Below are 9,475 nucleotides of genomic sequence, written 5' to 3'. Positions count from 1 at the left end.
CCCGTTCCGCTGCTGACCCCTGGCCGCCTCCGGCGCTCGGCGTCGGCGCCCAGCCATGCCCGCGCGACTTCTGCACGGGTCAGGCGCCCGCGAGCCCCTGTGCCCGGTACCCGCACGCACGCACCCGGTTTAGCCCTTGGGCCACTGCCCAGTGGCCCCCCACCCACGCCCCAGAGCAAAAAAAAAGAAAAAAAAGAATAGTGAAAATAATAAAAATAATAAAAACAAACAAATTAATTAATTAACTAAATTAAATTAACTTAACTAATCATGTTTAGTTCACCTAATTAACTTTTGTTAATTAATTAAACAATAATTAGATTAGTTAAATCCTAATTAGAATAAACAGAGTATGACATGCGGGACCCACACGTCAGTTTGACCCAGTCAACCTCTATTGACTGCTGACATCATGCTGACGTCATGCTGACATCAGCAATCACTGTTCTGGATAATGTTGCATTAAAATAATTAAATAAATCCTGAAAATGATTTAATTCTTTTAAAATTAATAGAAACTAAACCGTAGCTCAGATGAAAATACTTTCTACATGAAAGTTGCTCAGAACAACGAGACGAACCCGGATACGCAGCCCGTTCGTCCACCACACACTCCTAACATATCAAACACGTAACCTTCCCCCTTCGGATCATCTGCCCGAAAACACAGAACACCGGGGATACTTTCCCGGATGTTTCCCCCCCTTCACCAGTATCACCTCCTACAGCATTAGGTCACCTCTAGCACCACGTATTGCCATGTTACGCTTTGTGATACTTTGATTGCTCTGTTATTTATTGTGTTCCCCCTCCGTTACTTCTTTCGGTAGGCGCCGAGACTGCCGGCGACCCCCAGTCGACTACGGTGTTGACGATCCCTCCTTGCCAGAGCAACCAGGCAAGCCCCCCCTTTTTGATCACCAGATATCGCCTACTCTTCTCTATAGTGCTTGCATTAGAGTAGTGTAGCATGTTACTGCTTTCAGTTAATCCTATACTGCTATATAGCCTGTCCTTGCTACTACTGTTGTTAGCTTTACCTGCTATCCTACTGCTTAGTATAGGATGCTAGTGTTCCATCAGTGGCCCTACACTCTTGTCCGTCTGCCATGCTATACTACTGGGCCGTGATCACTTCAGGAGGTGATCACGGGCATATACGATATACTTTACACAATTACATTAGCTGTGATACTGTTCGGAGATGGGGGCTGAAGGGGCAGGTGGCTCCATCCCGGTAGAGGTGGGCCTGGGTTCCTGACGGCCCCCGACTGTTACTTTGTGGCGGAGCGGCAGGGCAGGTTGAGACCACCTAGGAGACAGGTGGGCCTGGCCCTGGTCGGCGTTCACGGGTATTTGATCGGAGTTGGCTACGAGCCTATACGCACTAACCATCTACGCGGGAGTAGTTATGGGTATCCCGGCGTCGTGGTATCAGCCGAAGCCTTCTTGACGTTAGCGACTGAGTGGCGCGCGCTGAGTTGGACTGCGTTAACGCAACTTACTTTGTAATGGAGGTTGCTAGGTCTGCTCACCGGCCGCGTACGCAACGTGCAGGTGTGCTAAGGGCGATGGGCCCAGACCCCTCTGCGCTTAGGTTTAGACCGGCATGCTGACCTCTCTGTTGTGCCTAGGTGGGGCTGCGACGTGTTGATCTTCCGCGGCCGGGCATGACCCAGGAAAGTGTGTCCGGCCAAATGGGATCAAGCGTGTTGGGTAAGTTGGTGCACCCCTGCAGGGAAGTTAATCTATTCGAATAGCCGTGATCTTCGATAACAGGACGACTTGGAGTTGTACCTTGACCTTATGACAACTAGAACCGGATACTTAATAAAACACACCCTTCCAAGTTCCACAGACAACCCAGTGATCGCTTTTCCACAGGCCGACGAGGGGAGGATCGCCGGGTAGGATTATGCTATGCGATGCTACTTGGAGATACTACTTGGAGGACTTCAATCTACTCTCTTCTACATGCTGCAAGACGGAGGCTGCCAGAAGCGTAGTCTTCGACAGGATTAGCTATCCCCCTTTTATTCTGGCATTCTGCAGTTCAGTCCACCGATATGGCCTTTTACACATATACCCATGCATATGTAGTGTAGCTCCTTGCTTGTGAGTACTTTGTATGAGTACTCACGGTTGCTTTTCTCCCTCTTTTCCCCTTTCCCTTCTACCTGGTTGTCGCAACCAGATGCTGGAGCCTGGAGCCAGACGCCACCGTCGATGATGACCCCTACTACACTGGAGGTGCCTACTACTACGTGCAGGCCGCTGACGACGACCAGGAGTAGTTAGGAGGATCCCAGGCAGGAGGCCTGCGCCTCTTTCGATCTGTATCCCAGTTTGTGCTAGCCTTCTTAAGGCAAACTTGTTTAACTTATGTCTGTACTCAAATATTGTTGCTTCCGCTGACTCGTCTATGATCGAGCACTTGTATTCGAGCCCTCGAGGCCCCTGGCTTGTATTATGATGCTTGTATGACTTATTTATGTTTTAGAGTTGTGTTATGATATCTTCCCGTGAGTCCCTGATCTTGATCGTACACATTTGCGTGCATGATTAGTGTATGATTGAATCGTGGGCGTCACAAGCTAAGATAGAAGAGATCGATGTTACCATTAAGCTTGCTAATAGAGATACTATTTCACCAATTGGGATTGTTAGACACGTTGAAGTCTTGTGTGGGAAGGCTAAATATCCTGCGGATTTCCTTGTTCTTGGTTCCCCTCAAGATAGCTTTTGTCCCATTATATTTGGTTGACCCTTCTTGAATACTGTTAATGCTAAGATAGATTGCAAGAAGGATGTTGTTACTATTGGTTTGGGTGATATGTCTCATGAGTTAATTTTTCTAAATTTCGTAGAAAACCCCGTGATGAAGAATTGCCTAGTAAAGATGAAATTATTGGTCTTGCTTCTATTGTTGTGCCTCCTAATGATCCTTTAGAACAATATTTGCTAGACCATGAGAATGATATGTTTATGAATGAAAGAAGGGAAAGAGATGAAGTATTTTTTAAACAAGGACCCATTCTGAAACACAATTTGCATGTTGAAATCCTAGGGGATCCTCCTCCACCCAAGGGTGATCCCGTGTTTGAGCTTAAACCATTACCCGATACTCTTAAATATGCTTATATTGATGAAAAGAAGATATATCCTCTTATTATTAGTGCTAACCTTTCAGAGCATGAGGAAGAAAAATTCTTGAAAACCCTGAAGAAGCATTGTGCTGCTATTGGATATACTCTTGATGATCTTAAGGGCATTAGTCCCACTCAATGTCAACACAAAATAAACTTAGAGAAAGACGCCAAACCAGTTATTGATCACCAACGATGGCTGAATCCTAAGATGAAATAAGTGGTAAGAAAAGAAATTCTAAAGCTCCTTAAGGCAGGTATAATTTATCCCGTTGCTGATAGTCAGTGGGTAAGTCCTGTCAATTGTGTCCCTAAGAAGGGAGGTATCACTATCATTCCTAATGATAAAGACGAATTGGTTCCGCAAAGAATTATTACAGGTTATAGGATGGTAATTAATTTCCGCAAATTAAATAAGGCTACTAAAAAAGATCATTACCCCTTACCTTTTATTGATCAAATGCTAGAAATATTATCCAAACATACACATTTTTGCTTTCTAGATGGTTACTCTAGTTTCTCTCAAATACCTATGTCAGCTGATGATCAAGCAAAGAGCACTTTTACTTGCCCTTTCGGTACTTTTTCTTATAGACATACGCCTTTTGGTTTATGTAATGCACCTGCTACCTTTCAAAGATGCATGATGGCTATATTTTCTGACTTTTTATGAAAATATATGTGAGGTTTTCATGGACAATTTCTCTGTTTATGGATCTTCTTTTGATGATTGCTTGAGCAACCTTGATCGATTTTTTGCAGAGATGTGAAGAAACTAATCTTGTTCTGAATTGGGAGAAATGCCACGTTATGGTTGACGAAGGTATTGTCTTGGGGCATAAAATTTCTTAAAGAGGTATTGAAGTTGATAAAGCTAAAGTCAATGCTATTGAAAAGATGCCGTGTCCCAAGGACATCAAAGGTATAAGAAGTTTCTTTGGCCATGCCAGTTTTTATAGGAGGTTCATTAAGGACTTCTCAAAAATTTCTCGGCCTCTTACTGAACTATTACAAAAAGATATTCCTTTCGTGTTTGATGATGATTGTGTAGAAGCATTTGATATACTTAAGAAAGCATTTATTTTTGCACCTATTGTTCAGACACCTGATTGGAATTTACGCTTTGAAATTATGTGTGATGCTAGTGATTATGTTGTAGGTGTTGTTTAGGGAAAAGAGTTGATAAGAAATTAAATGTTATTCAATATGCTAGTAAAACTCTAGACAATGCCCAGAGAAATTATGCTACCACTGAAAAAGAATTTTTAGCAGTTGTTTTTGCTTGTGATAAGTTCAGACCTTATATTGTCGATTCTAAATGAACTATTCACACTGATCATGCTGCTATTAAATACCTTATGGAAAAGAAAGATGCTAAACCTAGACTTATTAGATGGATTCTCTTGCTACAAGAATTTGATTTGCATATTATTGATAGAAAGGGAGCTGAGAACCCCTTTGCAGATAATTTGTCTAGGTTAGAAAATATTCTTGATGACCCACTACCTATTGATGATAGCTTTTCTGATGAACAAATAGCTTTCATAAATGCTTCTCGCACAGCTCCATGGTATGCTGATTATGCTAATTACATTATTGCTAAATTTATACCACCTAGTTTCACATACCAGCAAAATAAAAAGTTTTTCTACGATTTAAGACATTACTTCTGTGATGACCCACACCTTTATAAAGAAGGAGTTGATGGTGTTATTAGATGTTGTATACCTGAGCATGAATAGGAACAGATCCTACGCAAGTGTCACTCTGAAGATTATGGAGGACACCACGCTGGAGATAGAACTGCACAAAAGGTATTGCAATCCGTTTTTTATTCGCCTACTCTCTTCAAGGATGCTCGTAAGTTTGTCTTATCTTGTGAGGAATGTCAAAGAATTGGTAATATTAGTAGACGTCAAGAAATGCCTATGAATTATTCACTTGTTATTGAACCATTTGATGTTTGGGGCTTTGATTATATGGGACCATTTCCTTCCTCTAATGGGTATACACATATTTTAGTTGATGTTGATTACGTTACTAAGTGGGTAGAAGCTATTCCAACTAGTAGTGTTGATCATAACACCTCTATTAAGATGTGTAAAGAAGTTATTTTTTGAGGTTTGGAGTCCCTAGATATTTAATGACTGATGGTGGTTCACATTTTATTCATGGTGCTTTTCATAAAATGCTTGCTAAGTATGATGTTAATCATAGAATTGCATCTCCTTATCACCCACAGTCTAGTGGTCAAGTTGAATTGAGTAATAGAGAGCTCAAATTAATTTTGCAAAAGACTATTAATAGATCTAGAAAGAATTGGTCCAAGAAACTTGATGATGCATTATGGGCCTGTAGAACTGCATATAAAAATCCAATGGGTATGTCTCTGTATAAAATGGTTTATAGAAAAGCATGTCACTTACCTCTCGAACTAGAACATAAGGTATATTGGGCTATTAAAGAGCTCAATTATGATTTTAAACTTGCCGGTGAGAAGAAGTTATTTGACATTAGCTCACTGGATGAATGGAGAACCCAAGCCTATGAAGGATACAAAACCGTGAGTTTAATGTAGGTGATTATGTATTGTTATACAACTCTCGTTTAAGATTTTTTGCAGGAAAACTTCTCTCTAAATGGAAAGGTCCTTACCTTATTGAGGAGGTCTATCGTTCCGGTGCCATGAAAATCAACAACTTCGAAGGCACAAATCCGAAGGTGGTGAACGGTCAAAGAATTAAACATTATATCTCAGGTAATCCTATAAATGTTGAAACTAATATTATCAAAACCGTAACCCCGGAGGAATACATAAGGGACACTTTCCAGAATGTTTCAGACCCCGGAAAGGAATAGGTATGTGGTACGGTAAGTAAACCGACTCCAAAACAGTTCTAATGGCAATTTTTCTCCGTTTTGGAATATTTAGAAAAACAAGAAAATAAGTAGCAGTCCGGGAAGGACATGAGGCTTCCACGAGGGTGGGAGGCGCGCCCTGTGCCTCGTGGGCACATCGTGTGCTCTCCGGACTCCATTTTCTTGCATGATACTTCTTTTGGTCGGTAAAAATTCATTATATAATCTCCCGAAGGTTTTGACCACCTTATCACGCAAATATCTCCTGTCTTTGTTTTGAGCTGTCCTGCTGCAGATTAGAGCAACATGTTGTCCCAGGATTCGGAAGGAGAAAGCTATGTGGATGATTACCTTGCAGATCCTAAGGTCTATGGGGATGTGGAGCATTTTGGTTGGACTACGGAAGAAGATGAGGACTATGAACCCAAGGGAAAGGAGGAGACGAGCTCAGATGAAGATGAAGTCCCATTACCTCAACCTGGGGAGCTGCATGTGGAGTTCAAAAAGTCAAGCCTCCCTGATAGAGGAAAGAAACTTAAGATTGAGTTTATCCCTTTTCGCCTCTTGAAGGAAAACAAGCAGGAATTATGCAAAAAGATATTATGCCTGAAGCAGGAGATTGATGACCTGAGGGATCAGAATTCTATCCTCAAGCGCTAATTAAGGAAGAAGCCTACATCATTAACAACTCCACCTTCTTCACCAACAAAGAAGAACTGAGTTTCTGGTATGGGCACTCCCCTTGGCAACTTCCAAGCTTGGGGGAGTGCCCCGGTATCGTATCACCATCACAACTTTTATCTTTACCATTTTTCTTAGTTCAATCCTTTTGTTAATATCTTGATCTAGTAGAATAAAGTTTTAGTATGATCTAGTTGTCAGTTTTTGCTTTATGATCCTTCTATGTAATCGAGTCTGTGAGCTATATATAATAAAGTTTAGTGTTGAGTCAAGGGCCTGATTATTTTGCTATGATCTTGAGGGAATAAAATAAAAAGAGAAAGAATAAAAAGAAATAAAGAGATCATATGGATCTTATGGAGAGTAATGAGCTCACATATAAAGAGTATAATGAATAAAAGTTGTTGAGAGTTGACAAACATAGTTTTGGTCATCGTTGCAATTAATAGGAAGTAATAAAGAAAGAGAGGTTCACATATAAATATACTATCTTGGACATCTTTTATGATTGTGAGCACTCATTAAAGTATGATATGCTAAAGAGTTGACGTTGGACAAGGAAGACAACATAATGGGTTATGTTTTCTTTCATCTAAGATAAATTACACTGTCATGGATCATCCGACATGTTGAGCTTGCCTTTGCCTATCTTGCTAGCTAATTTCTTTGCACCAAGTAGAGATACTACTTGTGCTTCCAAATATCCTTAAACCCAGTTTTGCCATAAGAGTCCACTATATCTACCTATGGATTGAGTAAGATCCTTCAAGTAAGTTGTCATCAGTGCAAGCAATAAAAATTGTTCTCTAAATATGCATGACTTATTAGTGCGTAGAAAATAAGCTTTATACGATCTTGTGATATGGAAGAAATAAAAGCGACGGACCTCATAATAAAGCTCCATATCGCAAGTGGCAATATAAAGTGATGTTCTTTTGCATTAAGATTTTGTGCATCCAACCATAAAAGCGCATGACAACCTCTGCTTCCCTCTGCGAAGGGCCTATCTTTTACCTTTATCTTCTACCCTATATAAGAGTCATGGTGATCTTCACCTTTCCTTTTTACATTTTATTCTTTGGCAAGCACAATGTGTTGGAAAGATCCTAATATATATATATCTAATTGGATGTAAGTTAGCATGAACTATTATTGTTGACATCACCCTTGAGGTAAAAGGTTGGGAGGCAAAACTATAAGCCCCTATCTTTCTCTGTGTCCGATTAAAACTCCATACCCATAAGTATTGCGTGAGTGTTAGCAATTGTGAAAGACTAAATGATAGTTGAGTATGTGGACTTGCTGAAAAGCTCTTATATTGACTCTTTCCTATGTTATGATAAATTGCAATTGCCTCAATGACTGAGATTAGAGTTCGTTAGTTTCCAATGAAGTTTATGATTCATACTTGAAATTGTGATTGAATTGTTACTTTAGCATAAGAGATCATATGACAATATATATATATAATCACGGGATCAGAATAATATTCTAATCACAATCTGACCTGCCCCGCTAGTGGTACGTTGAACTTCCCTGTGAACTAGGTTGAACTTCCGCCAACATTGCCCAAATGGGGCTTACGATATACCGTTGGAAATCTATGGACACCAATATCATGACCCAACTTAAATTTTTGGCAAAATATAAGCGGTTTAAGAGTAGTTTTGAAAACCGTTTTTTCTTCGCGCAAAAAACGTGAATCGTATTTTCGATCGCATTTCTAAACCGTTTATCGGAATGAGGCATATAATATGGCGTTGGAAAGCTGATGCAAAACCGCTCCATCCACATGTTGAAAGTTGTATCTAATTCCCTATGGTTAAAGAGTAATTTGAAAAAATGTAAAATTTTATAAACCGAACAGCTGAGTTTGTTTTTTCGATGTCATTTCTAAACGGCTAATCCAATGGAGGCATATGATACGGCGTTGGAAATCTTACGAAAATGCGCTACTTTTTCATCTTGAAAGTTTTTTTTTCTAATTTTGAATGGTTTAAGAGTAATTTAGAAAATGGTCCAAGTCCTACCGAGTTCGTATTTTCGAGCTAATTTTTTAACCGTGCGTCTGAATGCAGCAAATGATATGGCGTTAGAAAGCTTGAACTAAGGCGAAACATTTTGGTATGTATTGTTTCTCCCAATTCTTTACAGTCTTAAGTCAGTTTCGAAAATGGCGAAAAACGTATTTTCACCGTAATTTCTACAAACTTTATCGGAATGGAGCAAATAATATACTGTTGAAAAGCTACGGAAAATGCGAAACTTTTTCATGTTGATGGTTTTCTCTGATTCATAGTCATTTTCAGGTAATTTCGAAAATGGCGGGATCATGCGTTTTGCCTTTACCGCGAAAAAGATTCTTCGAAAATGCACCGCGTGAAGAACCTGAACTTCTCGGCGCGTGTACTAGAACTTCACTCTGTTTTTCACGTGATTATTTCACTCGTAGGTCTCCATCCACTGCTCGTAACTCTCCATCCATTCATCGGAATTGAGCAGGTGATATACCGATGGAAAGCTGCTGTAAGCATGCAAGTTTCCCGTGTTGATCATCTTTTCATACTCGCGATGATTTTAAAAGTTTTTCATCTAAAATTCATTCAGCGTAGTAGTTGAACTTCCTGCTGTTTTCACGTTGAACTTTTGTGACGTATTTTTGTTTGTAATTTTCTCATCCATTTGTTAGTGTTACACAAATAATATTCCTTTTGTACAAACATCTCTCACAATAATTTTTTTAACGTTCTCTGACCAAGGACTTAAACTTACACAAATGATATTCTTGT

This window comes from Triticum dicoccoides, chromosome 1A (assembly GCF_002162155.2).
Source record: "Triticum dicoccoides isolate Atlit2015 ecotype Zavitan chromosome 1A, WEW_v2.0, whole genome shotgun sequence".
Taxonomy (NCBI): domain Eukaryota; kingdom Viridiplantae; phylum Streptophyta; class Magnoliopsida; order Poales; family Poaceae; genus Triticum; species Triticum dicoccoides.
The sequence above is the reverse complement of the archived record's forward strand: the minus strand, read 5'-3'. Positions refer to the sequence as shown.